We start from the raw sequence: 27,253 nt of genomic DNA, 5'->3' as shown, positions 1-27,253 counted from the left end.
GTAATACATAATAGCATCATGAGTAGGAGTGATAGTGAATTGAAGCAGGTTAGTATACCATCCGGTGTTCTATTGATGGTACCTAATAATTCTACAGGGCCAACACATGATTATTGTTCATTGCACATTAACATTGTGTAAACATCATCATCATTTTTCAATTATAGAGATTGAAAAAATTTGTTGACCTGCATCTATGAATGACTGTCGGTAGTAGATTTCATCCACTAATTGATTGTTGGTTAACTGAAGGGTGTTTTGCATTTTACTCTTGAGTGTATCAAAAGAACAATCATTAGGAACTCGCATTGGTTTAGAGTGGGATTTTGAAAATAAACACCTATTTGGTTGTGAGTGATTGATCCATTTGGAAAAATGAAGGCTAATCTCGAGTTAGCAATGGTCTGGCTGCTTGTTTCTCCCAAAAATGACATAGTAATAAGATTGAATTTGGTTTGTGAAGATATATTGTGTGAAATTGTGCGTTTGTATTAAGGATTTTTTGTGTTATTTATAATTGTATGAGCATTTTGCCTCGTTGATGTGTATTAGAATCTCATAAGGTTAGAATTGTGTTCTTGCTAAATGCTTCTATGGAATCCCATGTTTCTTTTTCCCTGGTAACTGATGCAGCAAACGTCCATTATAATTTTTAGAGTGAAAAAAGAGATTTCGAATTATCCATTTCATGTTAGTTTTGATGGTGAGACATTTAATTTTTTAGAGACGTGTGCAAATTGCAGTGTTGTCAATTTGGACTATGATTTTTCACTTGTAACTAATGTAGCAGACGTCCATTATAATTTTCAGAGAGAAAAAAGAGATTTTGAGTTGTCCATTTCATGTCAGTTTTGCTGGTCAGACATATAATTTTTAGAGACGTGCAAATTGCAGAGTGTTGACAATTTGGATTGTGATTTTTCCCTTGTAATTAATGCAGTAAACGTCCATTATAATTTTCAGAGTGAAAAAAGAGATTATGAGTTGTCCATTTTATGTCAGTTTTGCTGGTGAGATATTTTATTTTTTAGAGGCATTAGCAAGTTGCAAAGTGTTATCATTTTCAACTGTGATTTTTCCATTGCAACTAATGCAGCAGACGTCCATTATAATTTTCAGAGTGAAAAAAGAGATTATGAGTTGCCCATTTTATGTCAATTTTATTGGTGAAACATTTAATCTTTTGAAACAATCTAGTGTAAATTGCAAAGTGTAAATTACAAAAAATTTATTTCATTATGTAAAATGGCCACTGAACACGGACATAAGACACTACATGACAACCTCAAAGCAGAAACAACTAAGACAAGAATCATCCCTAGATTACCAATCCCATTTGAATATTGTTTCGTGGGATGGAGACATGTTACTTCCTTCGAGCCCAAAAGAGGAATCAATATCACTACCATAGTTTTTGACCCAACAAGTCTCGTATTCATCTAATAAGTCCTCAATATTGGAGGTTGAATCATGTTGGTTGCTTGGTGGGTTATTATTGTCACAGATTATGGTAAATAACTCCACAAATGGTAGTGATGGGTTGTTGTAAAAAATGTTGAACATTTGTCGAACATCAACATCATCTGATAGAATAAAAGATGTGTACATATAACATTGTCCTAACTCAAATATAGGGAACCGAAAGTGGAGATGTTGGATATGTTGTTGTGGTTCAATGTTTATTATTTGGTGAACAAGTTCAAGCAATTGTGTAAAGGTTATGGTCTTGTTGACTATGTAAGTTTTTATGTAGTTACTAACCAAGGTGGTGCCCTCATTAGTGTTGCAAATTTGGCCGTTGTAGTAAACACAAACATATGCAGTTAGGTGACACATTGTGGTATGGATTGAGATGAAAATTTGAAAATGCTACGAATGTCTTTAGCTATAGTGGTATTTATAGAATTTGCTCATAGTTAGGTGAGTCATTAGTTAATTGTGCATTTAGATGAACGAGTAAATGAGCACTTAAGCATATTTGCAAGGGTCCACAATGTGCAAATTGCATAGTGTTGCTGGTGAGACATTTAATTTTTTTAGAGACGAGTGCAAATTGCAGAGTGTTGTCGATTTGGACGGTGATTTATCCCTGGTAACTTATGTAATAAACGTCCATTATATTTTTTAAAGTGAAAAAAGAAATTCTGAGTTGTCCATCTCATGTCAGTTTTGCTGGTGAGACATTTATTTTTTTAGGGATGTATGCAAATTGCAGAGTGTTGTCAATCTGGACTCTGATTAGTGTTCAAATCATAGTTTTTTCGATTTTGTGCTCCTATTTTGAGGTGGTTGTCCATGGAACTGGTCCACGATATATTTGACGTTCAAAATATGGAAAAATTATATCACAAATATCATTAATATGTTGGACTTAATTTTAAAAAATGCAGAACATGAACACTTAAGTATAGTTGCAAGGGTCCAAATCATAATTTTTTTTATTTATTTTGTGCTCCTAGTTTGAGGTGGTTGTCCATGGAAATGTTGCATGATTTATTTTTTTTTTTGGATTCTTTGACTTTAAAACTATTGAAAAAGTGTGTCACAAATATCATTAATATGTTGAACATAATTTTTTTAAAAAAAGATGCAGAACATGGGTACTTAAGCATAGTTACAAGGGTCCAAATCAGTTTTTTTGATTTTGTGCTCCTAGTTTTAGGTGGTTGCCCATGGAACTGGTGCATGATATATATTTTTTTATTCTTTGATGTTAAAACTATTGAAAAAGTGTGTCATAGATATCATTAATATGTTGGACATAATTTTTAAAAAAATGTAGAACATGGACACTTAAGCATAGTTGCAAGGGTCCAAATCATAGTTTTTTCGATTTTGTGCTCCTATTTTGAGGTGGTTGTTCATGGAACTGGTGCACGATATATTTGTTTTTGGATTCTTTGACGTTCAAACTATGGAAAATGTGTGTCATGAATATCATTATTGTGTTGGACATAATTTTAAAAAAATGCAGAACATGAATACTTAAGCATAGTTGCAAGGGTCCAAATCATAGTTTTTCGATTTTGTGCTCTTATTTTGAGGTGATTGTCCATGGAACTAGTGCACGATATATTTTTTTTTTGGATTATTTGACGTTCAAAATATGGAAAAGTGTGTCACGAATATCATTAATTTGTTGGACATAATTTTAAAAAAATACAAAACATGGGCAAACATAGTTGCAAGAGTCCAAATCATAGTTTTTTCAATTTTGTACTCCTATTTTGAGGTGGTTGTCCATGGAACTGTTGTACGATATATTTTTTTTGGATTCTTTGACGTTCAAACTATAAAAAAATTTTGTCATGAAATCATTAATGTGTTGGACATAATTTAAAAAAAATGCAAAACATGGGACTTAAGCATAGTTGCAAGGGTCCAAATTTTTTTAAGGGTGACAAACATACTTTTTTTTACTCTTAATTTGAGGTATTGCTTGATGAAACTGTTATAGGGGTATTTAAACATATTTGATCTCATTATCATAATATTTTATACTTCAATGATCAAGACGATGACCAGTCCCACAGGGCGGTAGATGTCGATTACATCGCGGATTTCTTCTTTCCTGTATGACTGGTTCTCCCTCATCATGACAATGTTGTTGTTCTATGTCAGTATATTCAGTGTGGGTTGCTGCAGCTGAAGAACTTTGTCCTTGTTCTCCAAATGAATATGGTGCATCGAACTATTGTAAAGAAGCTAAATATGATGCCGCAGAATTTGATGTATTCAAATCGACACCAAATAAATTGGTTATCCATTCTTGGTTGGTTGCGCTGATTGACTCACCAGTCTGGCCAAAATTTTGATGAACAAGTGAAGGAGTACAATACATTGACTAAGGATGTGGAATTTCAAAATGTGTTTGTTCAACACTTGTCCCTGCAACATTATGGGTAATTGTTGTGCGTGGATAATTTAGTTATTGTGCAATAGACAAGAACAAAATAGTATTTTTCCTATACCATTCCATGTACGTTGGTGTATGTGTCACTATTCTTTCAACCCATTGCCCAGTTAAAACATTATTGCATTTGTTTTTCTAGATATTAATCTACTTCGCATGATATTTCATCCATTCACTGTAATGATTGTCTTGCATGTCAATTTGGTGAAGTCGATCAAGATTCATGGGATCAACAGGGATATCTTGTTGTAGTCCAAATTGTAGCTTGACCTGGTTTGTTTGATGTCATTCCACAATTGAAAAACAAATAATTGTAGTACATGCAGACCAAATTTCCATGTCTCTGTATGCATGTCTCGGTAGGTATTCTTCAAATCCTCTATATGGGACCCAAGAAAACTGAAATATATGCTAACAATGTAACATTAGTAAATGTTAATATGTACATATTAATGGTGCAGTTCATGATAGTATTATACCTCACGGCTCTCCATATGATATATATAAGATCTATATCCAACCAAGTCACCATGAGGTGTGGCACTATATTCTAATTTACCACCACTCCATCTGAAATGTAAAACATACAAAATCAATATTCATTGTAATGTTATAATACGCGTCATTGAAATTAAAAATTTAGATTTCATTATATGTAAATAACCTTTTAGCAATTGGATAAGTTGTTTTGGGTTATGGTACTCTTGGTGCAGTAAAAGGCATGTGGTACCAAACCCATGACTGCAATAGTGTGGCATAACCACCCATAACTTTACCAACCTTCGCTGATGCCCAACATAGTTCTCTGTATAGGTTTGCTAAACAAGCCGAACCCCAACTATATTTTTTTACGTTGTTCAAATCACGTAAAAGGTTCAGATACATTAGATGAACTCTATTTCAAGATTTATCAGGAATTAAAGCACCGCCAATCATGTACATTATGTAAGCTCTACACCTGCATTGTAGTTGGTGTATTGTTGGTTCTTCAAGCAATGGTGCACACAATATGCTTAACAACCATGTCAGCTTCAGTGCAGCTCCTTTACAGGCAATGGTGCGTGCAATATGCTTAGCAACCCTAGTAACTTGTCGCATAACTCATCCCAATGTAAGAAGCTAGGTCCAGTCACAACACGATCATCGACTCTAATGCCTAGATGCAGTGCAACATCTTCGAGTGTGATGGTGCATTCACCACATGGCAGGTGAAAGGTGTGTGCTTCATGCCTCCATCGTTCATTTCATCAGGGTCAAACACGTTATATTTCAGCACAACTACTTGACAATGACGATCTCCAAGGCGCGATGGAAACAATTCTCCAGGATCCACAATTAAATTCTGCCAAATTCTATGTTGTTACTTACCATATTTCTCAACCACAACCATCGTCTCCACAACCGTCATGTCCACAACTACAACTACCCCCTCCACCACAATTACCGTACAATAACCTAAACCTCAATGATTCAGTGTCTTCATACAATAACCTTGAAACATAAGACACATTTGACATTTATACTTCATACACACAACTATTATCCAAAAATGATTCTTTTTTTATGCCCAACAAACCTCCTTTGACCAACAAAACCATCCTTCATCCCCCTTTAGGTCACCCTCACAACAACCACAAACACAAACATCAACCCGAATTGAACATCCCATCGCTAACAAAGATCCCATTATACAATTTCATGAGGAAAACATGAATGATTTTAGTGAGGATGAGGATCAACACTTCTTTGATCACATCGATCACCAAAGCGATGACCAAAGTGATGACCAAAGCGAAGACGAGGGTGTTGGCGGATCAACGACACTTCCGTCACCTCTGTTGCAATATCACCAACCTAGGTGTCCAATCGACTTGAACCTTGACCACCTACCACACTACATTGATCGACACCATTTCGTTCAACAACAACATAATGTACAACCACCCATCGGTGCATTCGAGGTTGGCATGGCCTTCGATGAAAAAGCACAATGCATTCGAGAAGTCAAAGAATACAACATCAAAAATCATTTTGATTGCAGAACAATTTATTCTGACCAGAGAAGGACAAGCTTCATGTGTAAATCACATGAAAATGGTTGTACATGGAGTTAGGCGCATGTAGTTCAAAGAGGCATAAGAAATGGATTATCAAGAGTACCAGAGGTCATCACACTTATACATGGCAAGAAAACCCGTACTCGTGGGTACCCGTCTGAATCCGTCCCGACTTTGACGGGTAATACCCGAGTTGACCGGGTATGGGTTCGGGTTCAGGTTTTCCCCGATAACTAAAAGTCGGGTACGGGTACGGGTATGGGATTACTAGACTCGTCTCGACCTTGAACCCGAACCCGCCCCGCCACTTAAAATCTTTAGAATTTTTGCATAATTTAATCAAAAGGTATAGAATTTTTATTACTAGTTAATTTTATTTTAAATTTTTTACATAATTTAATATTATTTTCTTAACTATTTTTGTAGACACACTCGCTATAATAAATTTATTGATATATAAGTAGTTAAAAATAAATGTTTAACAATCAATTTATTTTTTCTAAAATAAAATTTTTAATATTTTTTTTGCAAAAAAAAATATTTTTCTAATTTGAATGGTGTACGGGACGGGGTCGGGGATACCCGATACCCGACAGGTACGGGGATGGGACAATAAACTTAAACTTGTCGGGTATTGGGTACGGGTATGAGGATATATTGGGGAGTTGGGGTAAGGGATTGGGGAGACAATACCCGTACCCGCTCCGCCCCATTGCCATGTCTAATCACACTTGTCTCATGCAAATGCTCAGACAAGATCATCGGCATCTCACAAACACGTTATATCATAGATCATCCAACCAATTGTCAAAACAAACCCAACCAGTCTCCATCAAGATTGCAAAGATCAAAACGTTCTTGAATTATACCCCATCTTATAAAAAGTCATGGTTAACAAAGCAAAAAGTGTTGGAGATGATTCATAGAAACGGGGAAGAATCATATGTCAAGCTGCCAAAACTTTTAGGAGCTTTGCAATCTTGTGTTCCTGGGACTGTGGTCGCTGCTCAAACAAAATCTGTTTGAGGGAGGAGAGATCGTACCGGGCAAAAGAATGCTTAAACGTGTCTTTTGGTCATTTGGTCCATGCATTAATGGGTTTGCATATTGCAAACCCATAGTACAAGTAGATGGTACATGGCTTTACAGGAAATATACTGGCACATTATTGATAGCTATAACACAAGATAGAGCTAACCATATATTCCCGATTGCCTACGCCACTGTAGAAGGGGAATAACTTCAACCTGAGGTTTTTTCTAAAGAATTTGAGAAGACATGTTACTCTACAAATTGACATTTCTCTCATTTCAAATAGACACCCCTCGATTATAAGTGTCTACAACAACCCAAGTAACTTATGGGTTCAAGACACATCCCATTTCTTCTGTCTACACCACATTGCACAAATTTTTTTTTGCGGTAACTCAAACGGCAAACATTTAAAGAAACCACTCATGTTGGCTGGTTAAAATCTATTTTATTTCTTCGTTAAACTTTACTTTCAATCAAATTTCATAACGTAATAGATTGATTGAATATTTACAGGTTACGCATACACAGAGAAGATGAAGATGCGCTGGTGACATCTTGGGGATATCCGTGCGAATAAGCCAAGTGTAGCTGAATGGCTTGATCAGTTACCCAAAAAAAATTTGGATACAATGCTTCGATGAGGGGAAATGTTGGGGACGTATGAATACAAATTTGTCTGAGTCTATTAATTCCATGTTCAAAAACACATGACATTTGCGGGTGTCATCGTTGGTTGAGAGACGTACTTTATGACCGCACAACTCTTTACTATTAAAGGTCGATAAAATCAGACAATGATCAACTCCGGCTCCCAGTATTCTGAAGTCGTCTCTGAGGCAATCAATAACGATCAACAAGAATCAAATACACACATTGTAAACGAATTCGATAGACACAATCACACATTTATTGTAACAGAGACCTAATCCCCACCTCAAGTACCCAGACCACATGGAAGATGAGTAATGTTACAATCTCAAAAAACACTTACCGTGTTCTCACGTCATGACTGCTGTAAATCTGTCAATGTTGATCACATGAACTATGTGTCGCCGCTATTCATTTTACAATACATTTTGCACGTTTATGACAACTCTGACTGCCACACGAATTAATGTTGCAAGAATATGAAAGAGATCAATGGGTCCTGATCCAAGGAAAAAGAAGACTGCAGATGATCGTCTGGTTTCAATTCGCATTCCTATTGAGATGGAGGAAGACGACGAACATGATAGAAAATATAGAAAAAAATATAAAATTTGCCGGCAACAAAAAGTATTATCACTTTTAAACAAATTATATTTAGTAACATAATAATGTTAAAAGTTTTAATTTTTTTACTAAAGCAAATATATTATTAGACAAAATTCAGATTTAAAAAAAAATATTCACCTACAAAATGTCTTATATAAATTAAATAATACAAGAAAAGTAATTATATTTAATAATATTATTTTCTTATTAATAAAAATTATTTTAATAATTTTTTTTAAAATCAATTAAAAATATATTTATATATTATAATATTTGTATTATTTTAATAATTTAAATTAAAATTAAAATTTAAACATACAAGTTAATTAAAAAAAATAAGAATCGTACGAAAGTCAAGATGACCAAATCCGACTTTCCAAGGCTGCATGAAAATGATGTATATTGAAAATTTTTCCAAAAACATGTGTATTTTACAAAACATAGGAATGAGAAGGTATATTTTGAAAGAAAAAAAAAAACCTCATGTTCTTTCTCAAAGTTAAAAAAGTAAAATATTTTTTATTTATGCCAGTTATATTGATATATCATTTATATCATTAAAAACAATAATAAAAACTAAATGTGTATTCATGATACCAATCAATATGTTAGTTGATGACTATGTGTCAGTACACATATCAAGCGTTAAATATGTATCACCTTTTTCATATCAAGCGTTAAATATGTATCACGTTTTTCATATCAAGTTTATCGCATATTAATTGCGTAATTAATTTTTTTATGCGTGAGATCAATCAAAATTACAACCAATTAAAATTTATTTTTTGTTTATATAACCTTTACCAACTTTTGATTGATTTCACTTTGATCAATTAAATCAATTGATCTGTGCCCATAAATAGATATCAATCCATGGAATACTTTATTTTTAATATTAAAAAACTAATTATATTTTCATTTTTCAATTTTAATTGATTGTCTGATAAAACAATTGAATTTTAAATTCAAATCAATCAATTGATTATTTTATAAATCAATTTTAATTAATTGTCCCAAAAATATTTTTTATTATAATGTAATAATTATATTGGATATTATTCTCTTAAAAAGTTTGCAAATTTTAATAACACATGTATAACCTTCTCTCACTCTTCTGCTTAAAATATAAAAAAGGTACTGAAGTGCCTGCTTTCACAACAAATGGTTCTTCGTCTTCATCGGTGAGCATTGTTTATGGATATTGTTTATGGACTATGGACTCCTCTTACGTGTTATATTTTTTAACAGAGTTGAAGAATTTAAACAGTAAAAATCTTTTGGGAATTAAGATGAAAATTAGAGATTAAAAAATTTACTTATTAACTAAAAATTAAAAGAAATAACTTTAAAAACTATAAAAATTAAATAGGTAATTAAACCTTATTTTTATTAATAAATAGGTTATATATATATATATATATATATATATATATATATATATATATATATATATATTTCAAAATAATCTCCCTCCAAATTTACCTTTGTCACATGGACACTATCTAGGATATATATATATAATTAGATTTTTACTATAGGCTGATATCATATGACAACCCCATATTAATTCTTTTCACATTAAATGTAACACCCGGACGAATTACATTAGAAAGAGAATGACTTAGAAATTTAGATATAAAACTATATATACTTTTAATCGGTACTTAAAAGATTTAATCGGTACTATCTATATATACTTTTAGGTAGTCCACATAAAAACTTCATAATTAAGTGTGTTTGTTGACTTTAAGTTATTATGAGATGACTGAAAAGTTATCGCTAGAGGGTTTTGACCAACGAGAAATTAAGCAAAGTATCAACATGTAAAGTATCATAATGCAAGAGCTGTCAAGAAGTCGACAATATAAGGCGTTACATTAAATGTAATCAATTAGATTTAATTTCTTTTTTTCAAAATTATAAATCTTGATTATAATTATGATAATTTTTTAATAATTTATGGTAATAAATCATAATTATATTTCCTATTAAATGCAATAAATGAGAATATTTATTATATATTGTTTTCTATATTTGGTTCGGTTATGTTAATTTAAAATGTGAACAATCATTATTGAATTAAAATGAAATAAAATAAAAAAATATCCATTTTTGCCCTGGAAAAAAAGATGATTTTTTAATTAAAACTCAATCAATATATTTGAGTGAGTGTCTGCATATAATACAAAATGTTACTAGTTTAACTTATATTTTTAAGGTATTTTTTTTTCATTCTTTGCAATGGTAGAGCAAAAATGACTCCAATAACATTAAGATGAGTGGTTCTATTGTTCACATTAAATTTGATCAATTTTGAATCATATTTTCTTTTATGAAATTAAGTGAAAAAATTTACACATAACATCTAGATTATTTGTATTTTTTTATATAAAGTTCTATGTGAACGAAAATAATGTATGGAATCAATTTTTAAGAAAATTATTATTTATTTATTTTCTTTTATCTTTTGGTCACTATTTAAAATAAAAAAAAAGACTTACATATGTTTTTAGTCCCTCAATTGTGAGTTGTTTTCTTTTTAATCCTTTAAATTTAAAGTTGTTTTTTTTAGTTTATGAAATCCACAAAATAATTTTTTTGTCCTTTTGCAAAATGTGAGCCAAATAGAAAATAAGATATTCACATTTTTTTACATCTTTTACCACATTAATTTGGTTTTCTATATTATATATTAAAGTACAATTTTCTGGTGGTTTGAAATTGTCAAAATCAAGTCAATAAAAAATTAAAACATTTTTTAAAATGATTAATTAATTTTTAATTTTTTTACTAAGTTGATTATGACAATTTTTAACTGCGGAAGTTTATTTTAAAATATAAATTAAAAAATCCAATTTTGGTGATCAAAAGTTATTGCAAATTGCAAAATTCTTATTCTATGTTTGACTTGTGCTATACAAAATGACTAAAAAGAGTATTTTATGGATTTTAAGGACTAAAAAAATAACTTCAAATTTAGAGGATTAAAAAGAAAGTGATTCAACTTTGAAATACTAAAAACATATTTAAACCATAAAAAATATACTAAATCAACTTTTTTAAAAAAATCAAAATGAAACATGCAAAATGGAAATTCTACCTAGGACAATACTTTCAATAATAATAATAATAATAATTTTTTAGAGCATGTGTTTATATAGAAATACATTTATAATATTTATTGACATATTTACTAACACATTTATTAAAATTTAAACTAGATATTTAATAATATATTAAAAATTCTGAATAATATAAAAAATTATAAAATGTGAATTTATTACCCTACTCCTATTCCTATAAATTATAAATTTTGAATTTAATAGCCATGCAATGCATAAAATACTAATCTAGTTAAATACTAAGATTATGTTTGAAAGGTACTTGAACTGAAAGGTTGTCTTATTTAATCATAAGTGTTTGATAAAATTATTTATTGAAATAGTTAAAAATGTAAATTACATAAATGAACATATTTATGTAAATTACTTATAATTTTAGTATTAAATTAATTTTAAATGCTTATAGCTATTAAATTAATTGTCCAAAAAAAACTACATACTAAAATAAGTTTATGTAGTTTTTTATTTTATAAATAAATAAATAAAATAAAAGTATTTAAAATTAATTTAATACTAAAATTAAAAATACTACAAATATATTTATCAAGAAAATCAAATTGAAATTTGTATGAAAACATTAGATAAGTATGTTTATTTAAGTAATTTTACATTTTTTTAGTTATTTTAATAAATAATTTTATCAAACATTTATGATTCAATAAGATAATTTTTCAACTTTTAACTACCGAATAACTTTTAAGTTTTCAACTAGTTTTTCAATTTTTAGTTAATTTTATCAAATATATCTTTATTCTCTTACAAAGTGTAAATTTGAAACCCTTAAACAGTTCTACAACATCCATCTCTCATTGGGAAATGAAAAATTAAATTAAATTAGCTGACGGAAAAAAAAATCAGAACTAAAATTGATCATGTTCAGGAATCAAAAGTAAAAACTTAAAAAAATTTAAGAAATAAAAACATAATTAATCCTTTGATAAACGAAGCAAAGAAGTTTCCTACAAAATTTGAGTGTGAAGTGCAAAAGTAAGGCCGAATAATGTTCCAAAGCAAATGTGTAAACCTCAATATTGGAAACCTTATTTTCAATCATTTCTACCACAGTGTATTCTCCTGCAATAATACACAAGAATTGAACAATTTCAAATGTTTAGCTTCTACATTTAATAGTCTTAGCTAAGTAAAAAAAAATAAAAAATTGACTGCTTTACTACTAGAGTTAGTGCAAGGAGTGGCAGACAGAATAGGACCTCCTTTGGAGAGAAATTCTCATGTTACAATATTGGTGTGAATAAATTCTTATGATGTTGTGCCATTTTCAATCTTCTAGATACTTATCTTTGTCATTTTTCCATGGTGTGGTTTTCATTTCAGGTTATCCTCAGATATCACGATCTTTCTTCCCTTTGAAACGTCTCTATCTTATGATATCCCACATGTTTTGCCTCCTCCAAACTCTCTTCTCTAGTACCATTAATTGACCTATCCAACTACTTACGTGTGTCTCTCACAAGAAGCAGGGTACACATCAACCCTATCAAAAGAGAACTGCTATTTTGTCTCAATCAATTTCCAACTACCACATTTGACTCTTGCAAAACTTAAAAGTCTATTTCTCACCTGTACTTTAAAAAATAATGACAAGTCGTGTTGTATTCATGTTAATCACGTATTCATGTCAAGTATTGGATATTTCATTGGGTTAAATACATTCATGTAAATTTTTGTTTTGACTCTTGTAAAAAATTGGTTCTCATTCTTAAAAAAACTGATAAATACGAATTTTATCATTCATAATTATTCTATCTAATTTTATTTCTATGATATCCATGCGAATCGGGTTAATTTTTATCTATGTTCCAAAAAAAAAACTTATAAATATACTATATATATATATATATATATTTTTTTTTTTTTTTAAATTCACTAATGTAAAGCACACTTATTAGTTTGATATATATCAATCTTTAATTTAAAATTTAATCACAAAACTTATTGTTCCTCTTCAAGAATATGTTTTTATGAAGAAAAAAATCTATTTATTTTATAATTATTGTAATTATAATTGAAATTGTTCAAATATGCCATCAAGTTTCATGAAGGGTTTAAATTATCTTTTCCTTTTAAAGGATTTATAATAAAATTAAAATATAAAATAATTTTTAACACGAAACATGTGGATGAACCGGCTTGGATTGAGATGGCAATACATTGGGACGTGGCGGGACAAGTATGAACAATAGTCTCCCATAATGGTCGGTATTTATATACGTACACTAAAAAAATTAGAGCAATTTATTTTATATATATACAATTAATGGTATTCAAATAATTCTAAATTATTTACCTAGCTTATTACTTGTTCATGCCTCGTTAAAAAATACATCTAAGTGAATATCCATTTAACTAAAAAATAATTATAAGTTACTTGTCAAGTTTTTTTAATATTTCAAAAACACATTAATTAAATACATCTATATTTTAAACTAAAAAAAATCATCTTTCAAATAACTTTCTATATTTCTATAACTTTATCTACATTAATTTGTTAATGTAATATACACTTATATAAAAAAATATTAATTATAGTTAAAATATTTTTTTTATAAAATTGCCTTTACTAAGAGTTAAATAGTCACTGTAATATTATTTAAATATTTAGGTGAGATATTAATAAATAAAAATATTTTTAAAAAATAATTAATATTTGGAATAACATGTTTTAAGTAATATTAAATGTAAAACTGTCACACAATTCCAACAAAGAAATTAATTTATATTAGGGCTAAGAAAAATCTTTTACATATTTTGATTTCAAATAATATTTATTTGGAATCTATATTTTGGATTTTATAATAATCACTAAAGAAAATGATGTTTGTGTGTAAAATAGATCAATGGAAAAAAAATTATCAAAGGAGATAGATGCTGTTGCTGAAGTCGAAAATCACAACTACGGTTGAACTTCTTGAGGCGTGACTAAGTTTCCTTCTGACTTATCATAATCTATAGTGTGAATATAAGTATACAAGTTTTGCTGATGTCAAAGTATTCACTTAATAAGCTTCGATTGATCCAAGACTGATTCAAGGTCAAGCAACCAAGATCAAGAAAAGATAAGACCTTAGTTCATTAGTTAAAAAAATCTCATATTGATTGATATAAGTTTAGGCTTCAAAGTTTATTTTTGAAATGTTTTTAAAAAGATTGATCAGTTCAAAATAAGTATTTTTGAACTGGTAATCGATTACTAGATGTTGTAATCGATTACTAGAGACAGATTGCACATGGCTTTTCAAAAGTTTTTGAAATTTGAATTTTTAAATTCTTGCAATCGATTACTTAGTTTCAATAATCGATTACCAACAACGAGGCTTCAGAATCCTTTGAAAAGTCATGACTCTTTAAAATTTAACTATGTAATCGATTATCAGAATGCTGTAATCGATTACCAGTGAAAGAATTTCATAAAATATTTTGAAAATACATATCTCTTCAAAATTGTTTTTGAACAACCACCAAAGGGCTATAGATATATATGTGTCTTGACTTCAAAAATATTCAGAGATTTTAAAAAAAATAATAGAACCTAATTGTCAAATTCTCTCAAAAACTACTATTTGGTCAAACACTTGCAAATCAATTGAGAATTCTTCTAAGATTTTCAATTTGTATCATATGCTCAAAAGGAGAGAAATCTTTCTGTACATCTTATAAACACAGTTGTAATCAAGAGACTGTTTGTCTCTTGACTTGTGAGAATCCTAAACACAAGGGTGAGGGATCCCAAGTTGTGTTCAAAGGTTGTAAAGAGTTTACAAAGATTATGGAAAATCTTAAGTGGGTTACTTAAGGACTGGACGTAGGCATGAGAAGTGGTCAAACCAGAAACGAGTTTGCAATTCTCTCTTTCCTTATCTCAGTTATTTTTATTGCACTTATTTTGTCTTGCATAATTGAAGAACATTATTGAATTAATTTCTTCTTCATCTTTTATATTCTGAACCTATCACAAATATTTTAAAAAGGGAATTAAAACTTGTTAATCGAAAAAATTCTTTAAAACTTAATTCACCCCCCATCTTAAGTTATTGAGGCCACTTGTTCAACATATGGAAATTGTTCCATCTTTTAGTAGCTACTCACATTATATCTCAGTTGTATATGTCTATTTTCCCATTGAGTGTTTTATTCTTAGCCACAACTATCGTTGACTGGGAATCACAATGCATAGATATTGATGGGGTCAGTTTCATTCCCAAAGGAATGTTAGATAAGAAGTTTTTCAACCATTCAGCCTCACTACCAACCATTTCTAGAGCAACAACAAACTCTGACTCCATTGTTGATTTAGCAATAATAGTTTGTCTGACTGATCTCCAAGCTACCGCACCACCACCAAGAGCAAACACATAACCACTAGTGGATTTTGGTCTCATTTGAATCAGAGACCCAATTAGCATCGCTATACCCTTCACGTACTATGAGAAATCCATTGTATCTAATACCATAATCCATGGTACCTCTCAGATATCTCATGAGTCTAGCAAGTGCATCCCAATGATCCTAATTAGGACTGTGGGTATATCTACTTAATCTGCCTACTGTCAAATGCAGTAAGCTCCCAATGATTTGGGCATATTGAGTTTGAGCAATTGGTTATCCTATATTTTTCTTTAATTGAGAGTTAGCATCATAAAGGGTATTCACTGCATAATATTTATACTTCCTAAGAATTTTCTCAACATAATGCTCTTGGGATAATAATATACTATCTCCCTTCCTTATAATTTTAACTCCCAAAATAACCCTTGCTTCACCCATGTCTTTCATATCAAACTTAGATGCTAAGAAAGATTTAGTTTTAAAAACTATATCGTTGCATGTACCAAAAATAAGTATGCCATCCATATTCGAGCATATAATAAAATGATCATCATTCATAAACTTTGTATACACACATCTATCAACGTCACTACTAGAAAAACCATCAACAAGTAAAGTCTCATTAAACTTTTTATGTCATTGTTTAGGTGCTTCTTTTAAACCATATAGGGATTTCAAAAGTTTCCACACTTTGTTCTCTTGACCATCCACTACACACCCCTTTGGTTGAGTCATATATATCATTTCCTCTAAATCATCATTCAAGAAAGTTGTCTTAACATTCATCTAATGAATCACTAACTTATAGATTGTAGCTAAGGCTATCAAAATCCTAATGGAGTAAATCCTTGTAACATGTGCAAAGGTATAAAAAAAATATGTTAGGTTTCTGAGTAAACCCTTTAGCAACCAACCTTGCCTTATATTTATCTATAGATCCATCAGGGTTATACTTTCTCTTAAAGATCCATTTACATCCAATAGGATTTGCACCCTCAAGTAGATATACTAAAGTCCATGTTTTATTCTTTTTTATAGAATCAATTTCAATCCTAATGTCTTGCTTCCAAAGGTTTGCATATGAAGAACTAATAGCTTTTGAAAAACTTAAGGGATCATCCTTAATAAGATATCTATAAAATTCATTTCCAAAAGATTTCTCTATCCTATGTCTTTTACTTTTCCTCGAATCCTCACTTATAAGTTCATTATAGGTTTCAACTAGTTGTTCAAGATTATAAACGGTATTGGAACTAGCACTAGACCTCAAAGGGAAAACATCCTCAAAGAATTCAGCATTCTTAGTCTCCATGATGGTGTCATACTCAATCATATCACTCTTAAGAACTATAAACCTATAGGTAGCACTATGTTCAGCATAACCAATAAACAAGCAATCAGAAGTCTTAGATCCTATTTTCCTTTTCTTTGGATCGGGTAACATCACTTTGGCTAGGCACCCCCATACTCTTAGATATTTCAGGTTCGGTTTATATCTTTTTCATAACTCATAAAAGCTTAAACCTATTTTCTTTTCTGGAATTCTATTTTGTAAAAAGCAAGCAGTCAAAATGGCTTCTCCCCAAAGGTTGTTAGGAGCAAAGGAACTAATAAGTAAAACATTTATCATTTCCTTAAGGGTTCTATTTTTCCTTTCAGCTACTCCATTTGACTCAGGTGAATATGGTGGGGTTACTTCATGAATTATACCTTCCTTTTCACAAAAGTCATTAAACAAAATGTACTCACCACCCTTATCGGATCTTAGCCTCTTGATTTTTCTATTCAATTGATTTTCAACTTCGGCTTATAAGATAATAACATATCAAATGTTTCATCTTTGTGTCTAATTAGATAAACTTTAGTATATCTGGAGTAATCATCTATAAAGGTTACAAAATAAATTTTACATCCTTTTGTCATATTTTGTTTTAAATATGCAAGATCATAATGAATTAAGCCTAGCAGTTCAATTTCATGTTGTACAGAAGGACATGATTTCTTAGTTAATTTTGATTCAACAAATATTTAACATTTCTTACTTTGTTTCTCATGCATATTAATTAAACATGATTGTTGCAATTTCATAACATAAGTTGGATTAACATGTCCTAATCTAGCATGCCATATATCATAAGAATCAATCAAGTAAGCATAAGAAGATGCATTCTCATTAATCACTTCAGAAACATTGAGTACAAAGACACCCTGATCACAATATCTCTTCCCCATAAATACATTATTATTAGTCATAACTATCTTATTAGACTCAAAGGATATCTTTACCCCAACCTCTCCCCACAATGCTACAGAAATAAGGTTAACTTTGATAGAGGGAACATGTAGCACATCATTCTAAGCCAGTGTTTTCCTAGATGTAAGCTTGAGAAGAACTTTTCTCTTTCCTTGAACCGGAGTAGTTCTCGAATCACCAAGATAAACTTGTTCTTCTCCATCCCTAACAATAGTGTAGGAGGAAAACATACTCTTATTAACACAAATGTGCTTGGTAGCCCCAGAGTCAACCACCCATTTGTTCACATTAGTGACAACATTCACTTGAGGATTGTCATTTCTCATAACTTTGTGCCTACACATAGGAGCAAAATGTCCTGGCTTCCCACAAACAAAGCAAGCTCCTTTTTTCTTGAAATAAGGATTAGAAGCAGGAACGCGTGGGATGGGATTAGAAGGAGCAACACGTGGGTTATTATGTTTGTGCTTTTTCTTGTTATTGTGAGCAATTTTGTTGACATACCTCTTATGAAATAGTTTGTCTTGTACCGTGTTTGCCTTGATAAACATTGCTTTGGTCCTTGCTACAACACTTTCCTTCCTATTTGTATCTTCAATGATAATATGGGTGATAAGGTCTGGCAGTGACATCTGTTTGTGCCTATGCTTTAACTGTTATTTGTAGTTTGCCAGGACTCCATAGCTTCTCAATCAGGAGTTCAGAAATGAACTCGTTAGTTAGAGAGATATTTTTAGTCTTCAGGTCTTCCAGCAGCTTGTGGTATTCGTTGATTTGTACCTTGATATCTTTTTCTTCGTTCATGGTTCAGCGGCAGTAGTTGGCGATGATGAATCTCTGTCTGACCATGTCCTTGGCAATGTATTTGAGTATGAGAGAGTCGTTTGGATTCCTAATAGGAGCAGTAGACGTCGAAAAGATCATTAGACAAGACACTTAACAAAGTGTGACGACATACCTTACTAGCCTGAACCCATTGTTGAAGTTGATTGGCATCAGCAACAACATCAAATTTAGGAGTGGAAAAAGTGAAGACAACTCCATGCATATCCAGCAAGGTATGAATGTGTTTCTACCAGCGACAAAAGTTTTGGCTGGTGAAGACCTCAATTTTTGAGACATCAGGCAGCGGCTTGGCAAAGGTTGCAGTCGGTGGCATGAGGTTGGAAGCATCGACATTGTTGACAGGTTTTGTGGCTTCAACCATGATATAAAGCTTTTAGATTGTTGCTACTGAAGTCAAAAATCACGATCGCGGTTGAACTTCAAAAAATGCATGCCAAATCCATAAGTCTTGTGAAGCGACAACTTCAAGTATTATTGTGGGTTTGCTATTATCACCTCTACGATATTGGTCATGCCATGTAATTGGACAATTTTTCCACTCCTAATGCATGCAATCAATAGATCCTAGCATACCTGAAACCCTCGTGCATCTCCAATTTGTAGTAGGCGATTGATGTCATTGTTGTTGGGTCTTCTCAAGTACTCTTGTCCAAATATCTCATTGACACCCCTTACAAATTTTTGTAAGCATTAAGTTGTAGTGCATTCGCCAATTCTAGCATACTCATCCACACAATCAGCAGGTGATCCGTATGCAAGTATACGAATAGTTGCAATGCACTTCTGTAATGGTGACAGATCCATTCTACCAACAACGTCATATCTCATTTGGAAATACTCATCGTGATTACTAAGAGCGATGACAATTCGAATGAATAATTGTTGCGACATTCAGAACCTATGTTGGAATTGAGCCTTGGTATATGTTGAATTTTCTGAGAGGTAGTCATTCATCAATCATAGATGTCCATCTTCACAATTGCGATGAATGACTCTTCTAGGCCTTGTTTGTTGACTATTGTTGCCTCCTTGTTGTTGCATCGCACGTAAGTAGCACATGGTTTGTTCATCACTATTGTCATCAAGTATTTCATAAACAATTTGTTTCCAAACTTGGTTAAAGTCATTATTTCAACTCATTGTATGAATGATTGATTGCACAAACAAGTGAAAGAAGAATATTGTTTGAAGGAGACGTACAATAATGAATGTGAATTGAACAATTAAATAGCAAACTATACAACGACTAGTTTTATAACATCTAGTTTTATAATGGCTAGTTTTATAACGGCTAGTTTTATAATGGTTAGTTCCATGACGACTAGTTTCACAAATTTTAAAAAAAATGAACAAATTAAAATACAGTTAAAAGACGGTTACAAAAATTAAAAATACCTAACAAATTAATACTAGATTCCTAGTTTATTCCGAATTATTTTACAAAAGGCTTGATGATCTTTGAGTTGAGTTTCAAACATTGTAGAAATGTCCTCCATTAGAATGTCATAATACTCATTTTCCAATTCTTTCTCCCTTAAGGCTGCTAGTTTTGTGTTGATAACATTTTTTCCCTCATTGGTAGATGTTCCTACTCATTTCCCCTTGCTCTTCCTTTTGACTGCATTTTTCCCCATTGGACGAACAATAGGAGACAATGTGTCAGCTTTAGCATCTTCGATTGATGTTTCTAGATTAGATGATGAAGAATATGCCCTAGATGCCAAAATCTTCATACTTTTAGAGAAATTTTTAGTAAACTGCTCTAACCATTTCGGTTGATCTTTCAAAAGTCGTCAAGCATGTTCCAAACCAAAATTGGTTCCTTTGTTTTCCTTCCAAATGACATATGCATTAAGCATGACATCGTTATTTGTGCCACCACTTTTCTTCAATGATACCGCTTGCTTGTAATGACCCTTGAATTTTTGCACGCCTAGATTAATTTTTTGTCATCATGATTTCAATTGATTAACTGTTCTTTCACAGAGTTCACCTCAAAATTTGTTGTAATTTTTCATGACTCTCAATGAAACGCTTCTTTTCCTTAACCAATACCAATAATTGGATCGGTTGAGATGGTGAGTCATGAACTAATAAGGTGTGTATCTTCTTCAACTGCAAAGGTGACTCAATGCTTCCTTTTTGTCGAAGACCCTCCTATTTTGTCAACGACGATCTCGTTTAGCCCAATTTGGGTAGGAAATTGTGGAAATTGCAAACCAACGTTTCCATTTGAAACCATCGTAGGATTGCTTGCTAGGATTGAAGGAAATGTTTGCAAACTTTGAGAATTAAAGGTATAAGGGGTTTGAGTGTATGATGTAACACCCCATTTTTCGTAAAATAAATTAAAAATAATTTAATTTAAAAATAAATATAGTTTTAGGAAATTAATGAGATTTTTGTAATTAAATAAATAGGGAGAAATATTTTTTTATTAATTAAAATAATGGTTTTTTAAGGTAAATAAAATAAATATATGTTCTTAGAAAATAAAAAGGATGTTTTATTTATTCATTTGATAGGGAGTAAAATGGAGTTCTTTTTATAAATAATAAAATAAAGAAAAATAGAGTAAATAATAGGCTGAGAGTATCCTAGATATAAATAGAAACATATTAAGTCAGTTTTACATTTATGATACGTCTTGATACTCTCTCATCCTCTCAAATTTGTTTTCCCTTTCTTTTTTCCACACACTCAAAACTATCTCAGTAAAACTACGATCTCAGACTCGTTAACCGTTATATTATCATGACATTTGAACATTGGATTTGGAACTCATTTTGGCACATTTCCACCGTTGGGATTTGTGAAATAATGTCTATGGTGAGAGAAGTATCCCTCATACCTAGCTTCTTTTTCCCACATACATCCAAACATATCCCAGTAAAACTACAATCTCAAACTCTTAACCATTGGATTATCGTGAAATGTGAACACCAGATTCTGAACTCATTTTCTCACATCCCCACCTTTGGGATTTGAAGAATAATGTTTGTGAAGAGAGAAACATCCCTTGCATGGAGACAGTGAAATGGAGGCTCCAATCCCTTCTCCTTCTCTCTAATGCTTGGAAACCCTAGCATAACAACCAGAGGAAAAGCTTGAGGAATCTTAAGGAACCGCTAGAAATGCCTTCATCGCTACCGCACTACACACGTGAGCCCACTTAGAGGTAAGGGATGAGTTTATCGCAATTGAGGCTAGAATGAACATGTGTAGGGATCCTTAAAGGATCAAATTGGGGTTTATTTTTGGGATGTTTATTGCATTATAATTCTTACTATATGATTATGTGAAATTTTTTTAGGGATTTTACTCCACATGTTGTGAGAAACATTTTTGTATAATTTGTTTGTATTTTGGACAAGATTTACTAGATTAGCGTGATAAATTGTTATATTGTGATCATGAAATTGTGATTAAAATTGTGTGTAATGGATAAATTGAATATGTGTTGATTTGTGAGATACACATAAAAATGTGATGGTGGATTGTGACGTTGTGATATGTTGAAATTGTGGACATGAAATTTGATTGTGAATAAATGTGTGGTTATACTTGAGGTGATATTACTTGTGTTATAAGTGTGAATTATACAATAACCCGATTAATATTTACCTTGACAAAAATGTTTATGCACGAGGTGTTAAATGTAAAGTGTAGGGTTCCAAGTTAGGAACTTGAGGTGTTAAATTATAGCGTAATGCGTGAGGTGTTAAAAAGAAAGTGTAGGGTTTTAAGTTAGGAACCTGAGGTGTTAAATTGTAGCGCATTGTGTTAAATGTGTTTGAAAATAAGTGTAAGGTTGTGGGTATTAAGGTCGTGGGTATTGTATAATTCATGAGTAGTGTCTGCATGCAAAAATTGTTGTAGGGGTTGGACCTTAATCAAGAAGGTGAGACCCTAATGGATTCTTCGGAGTCTAGGCCTTGGGGGTAAATACACTCGATTTGAATCCTCCTTTAAGCCTATGTTAATCCCATATGGTTAGAGTATTCTCGCAAAACAAAGTGACCCCGATTGGTCACCTTATGATTTTACTTAGTGAAAGTGACTTGACATACTCATTGTGTGACGTGTTTTGTTATGTACTCCTAAGTGCTCTGATGTTGTTTTTTTACTGACATGGTACCATATTGCATATAGGCTTGACGTATGTCAATTGTTTATTATGAAATTGACGAGTGTTGTTACGTCTTGAATCGAGCGTGTAATTCATGTGTAATGTGATTGGTGATTGAAAAATGAGTTTTAAATGATAAAGTGGTGAAGTGGCATGGATTGTATTAAGTTGAACTATGTGATCAATATTTTTATAATGTATTTTGCTTATGTATTTATTTATTCATATTTTAGTTAGGAATGTGATAGCTCACTCCCTGTGTATTGTTTGTGTTTGGATCCTGTGATGATCTTGAACTTTTTTTTCGTGGGAATATATGGTTAGGCGGATGGCTATGGAGAATCTCATGCTAGGGGAGGATAGAACATGATGCTCTGATGGGATGTGACATTCAGGCATAAGTTTTTGTTTTAATTGCATGATGTTTTGAGTCAAAAATATTTTTGACAAGTTTTATTTGATAATAGTGAAGTGAATGTGAACATTTTACCCACATGAACTACTTTATGTTCATTGAATAAAATTTCATTTTATGTAATTCTGTACTTTCATGTATTTTATTATATAAAGATGTATATCGGGGTAGACGATGTCACATATGACATAAAATAATTTGGATGTGGCGATGGTAAAAAAGGAGTACGATTTTGAGAATTTTGGGTCGAAGGAGACATGTTGTAATTTTGTAAAAAAAATTTATATAACTTTGTCAATCAAATTGATTTGGATCCATTTGAAAAAAAATTGTTAGGCTTGAATTTGGAAAAAAAATTAATTGAGCTTGAATTTGGAAAAAAAATTTAACTGAGCTTGAATTTAGAAAAAAAATTAACTAAGTTTGATTTGGAAAAAAAGTTAACTGAGCTTGAATTTTTTTTTAAAAAAAAAACTAAGTTTGAATTTGGAATATAGAGGTTCAATTTTTCAAACATGAATGTGTACACAATGACCTTTTCCTTCCCCAACATCCCACTTCCTCTCTCTCCACTTTCTCCACTTCCCAACATGTCCACTTTCTCCTCCTCCCTCTCTCTTGTCTCTTTTTTTTTTCCTTTCTTCTTCTTCTTTTTCTCCTACCTCTTCTTCTTCTTCTTCTTTCTTTCGCCCTTCCCCCTCACCCTTCTTCCCCCTCCCTCTCCCGTGGTCCCTTTGCTTACTCCTTCCCCCTGTCCCTTCTTCTTCCTTCGTCCCCTCCCACTCCCCCTTCTTCCTCCCTCCCCCTCTATTGAACTCAAGGTATGTTTTTTTTTCATTCTTCCTCTTCTATAAAACCATTTTTCGTTGTTGCATTTTTTTCTTCTTCTTGCGGCTTGGTTTGTTGTTGGTTGGTTGGTCTATTGGTAATTTTTTATTTTTTTAAGCTTATGCAGAGATTTTCAGGGTTCTTCTACAAGAACTCATTCTCCACCTTAGAGATCTTTGCATTACCTTTATTGCAAGATTTACACAAGATCAGATCTTGAACTCAAGATCTCGCACTAAAGATGCTCTTAATGTTAATGTAACACTTATGTAGAATGCTAACATAGCGCTTATGTGATAAAAGGTTAAATAAAATGAAAAATAAAAAACATCTTCACGATAGTTAAATTCATAACCTTTTGTTTGAAAATAAGATAATAAATCACTGAAACACTTATTTTATTTAATTAATTTTATAAATACTATTTTGTATATAACATTAGTAAAAAATTATTAATTTTTTTTAATTATAAAAATTTATAAATTAAAAAATATTAAGATATAAATATATTTAAATATTAAATATTTAAATATTAAATATTTAAAATATTAAATATTTTATTTTAATTTATATTTCATAAAAATTAATAACTTTTGATTAATGTTACATGTAAAATTATATTTATAAAATCAATTAAACAAAATAAGAATCTTAGTAGTTTATTATTTTGTCTTTAAAAAAAACTCATGAATTCAATTCCTTTCAAATGTTTGTGATTGACTAATGGTACAAATTATTTGTTTTACACTGTCATCAAGTAATTTATTTTCTCATATATAAAAATGTTACAAGAAAAAAATATAAAAAGAAGAGAAGAAACGTAAAAAAAAACATAAGAGAAAAGAAAGAATATATATATATATATTGACTGTGGCTGACAAAATTGTACACTGAAGACAAACTTTTTATAATAAAGTAAATAGATAACCTTGTACCACAAAAGATTAACTTACCTTTTATTGTAATTTTTTTTTTCTTTCAAAATATCACTGTAAAACCATAATATTTTTTAACCGACTTTTTAACATATATAATATATCACTCTTAACGTTATGTATAATTATTAATTAAATCATAAAATAAAAAGAATTATAAAACTTAAATTAAGTGTTTTTTAAATAAATAATCATTATAAATATAATATAATGTTATAAAAATATTATCTATTAAACTAAAAAGTTTTATTATTAATAGAAAATCATTCAAACTAATTATTCTTTTGAAAATAATATAGGACGTTAAATCCAGTCTAATTTTAAAATCAGAATCTGTCCAAATTAATTTTAGGTTAGACCACGTCAGTGGGACAAGCCAAGTCACGCCCATCCCTAGTATTTCATTATCTCTTAACTCTTAATAGTAGTCTATAGTAAAATTATTTCTGATCGATAAAAAAAAGTCTATAGTTAAATTTAGTGTAGTTTTGCTCTATAGTATCTAGCACATCAATCTAAAGTGCAAACTGCACCATTTTATAGTAATAATTGTCTCTTCATAATAGTCTATAATATAATTAAGTATGGTGCAGCTTTGCACTATAGCATCTATTTCATCAATTTATAGTTTAGGTTGCATCACGTGTATTAATAATTATCTCTTAGTAAGAGTTAATAATAAATATTTAAAATATCATAAATATATTTAAATAGTAATAAAAATATTGATTAATTTAGTAGTGTAAAAAAAACTCCGAGTGGGTTTGAAGTGTACTCAAAACAAACTAAAAGAAAAACATTACAAAGATCAAAAAAAAAAAAATAGTTATTTCTATGAGTTCAATATGTTGAAAAAATTACAGCAAATTCATTTTAGACTAGAAATTCATTTCGGATAATAAAACCTTCTCAAATTATTTTTTCTTAAGAAATAAAAAGATTTGTTTTAAAATAATAGATGCCAAGAAGAACAAGACACTTTGGACAGACAACGGATCTTAAAGTACTATTTCCGCATCCCGTCTGACCAAATCCACCCACATTTGGATTACTTTATAATGGCCGATCAATTTTGATAGATTCACCTTCTAAAACAAGAAGTTGTCCCGGAGGTATAATATCAATCAATTCACGTCCATCCAATGCATCCACTATAATTATTTTGTATCTCCCTTTTTCTTTTTGTATGATTTTTTTATCATACCCGTTGATGTAGCATTATACACATTATTATTACTCTTGCTCCCGTCAAGATAAATCTAACCCCTTCCCGTCAAGATAAATAGGATATTTTAAGAAATGAACATCTCTCTTAGTAGTGGGATCCGGGGAAAGAATAGGAAAGGTGATTTCTTTATATATTTTTTTACCAGGAACAAGGCCTACCACAAGAATATTTTTTTTGTAGGGAGATAGTTTTGAAAAGACATATTGCCTATCTTCTTTTTAATCTCAGGCGAAATACGATCGGTGGTGCCAATTTCGGTAAAATAAGAACAACCCCCACATTCAAAGCTCCTTTTTTACCATTAGCAAGAACTTGTTTCACTTGCATATCATAAGGAATTCGAACAACTGCTTCAAATACAGTATCAAGAAGTACCGCTTGTGGAACCTCAATATCCATTGGCTTATTAGCTAAATGGCAATTGGCACAGACAATACGACCAGTTGCATCTTGGAGATTTTCATAACCCTTATGTGCAAAATTTGGATATGCGTTTGAAATGGGTGCTTGAATTATTATATATATCATGATCGATATGGAAATGGATCCACTAATCCCTTCCTTTATACAAGAAAAAGCATTTCTAGTTTGCATGGTCTAATCATTGATCCTGAAAATTTCTATAATAAGATTAGGTAGGTCACTCGCATAGTTTCCTATCCAAGTCGAGGAACCCCTTTTTTCATTTAAGGGGGTTAAAAGTTACTTTCTTTTTAGCTAAAGAACTTTAAATTAAAATTTGATAAGTGAATCATTTTTTCCAGTCAATCATTCATTGAAGGATAAATCACTACAAGTGATGGAGATGCGCGATTTAAATAATGGAAAATCAAATATTTTAAAATTGTATCTAGAATGACAGGAGAAGTGGAAACAAGACCAAATATAAT

This window comes from Glycine soja, chromosome 14 (assembly GCF_004193775.1).
Source record: "Glycine soja cultivar W05 chromosome 14, ASM419377v2, whole genome shotgun sequence".
Lineage (NCBI taxonomy): Eukaryota > Viridiplantae > Streptophyta > Magnoliopsida > Fabales > Fabaceae > Glycine > Glycine soja.
This window is presented reverse-complemented; position numbering follows the sequence as displayed.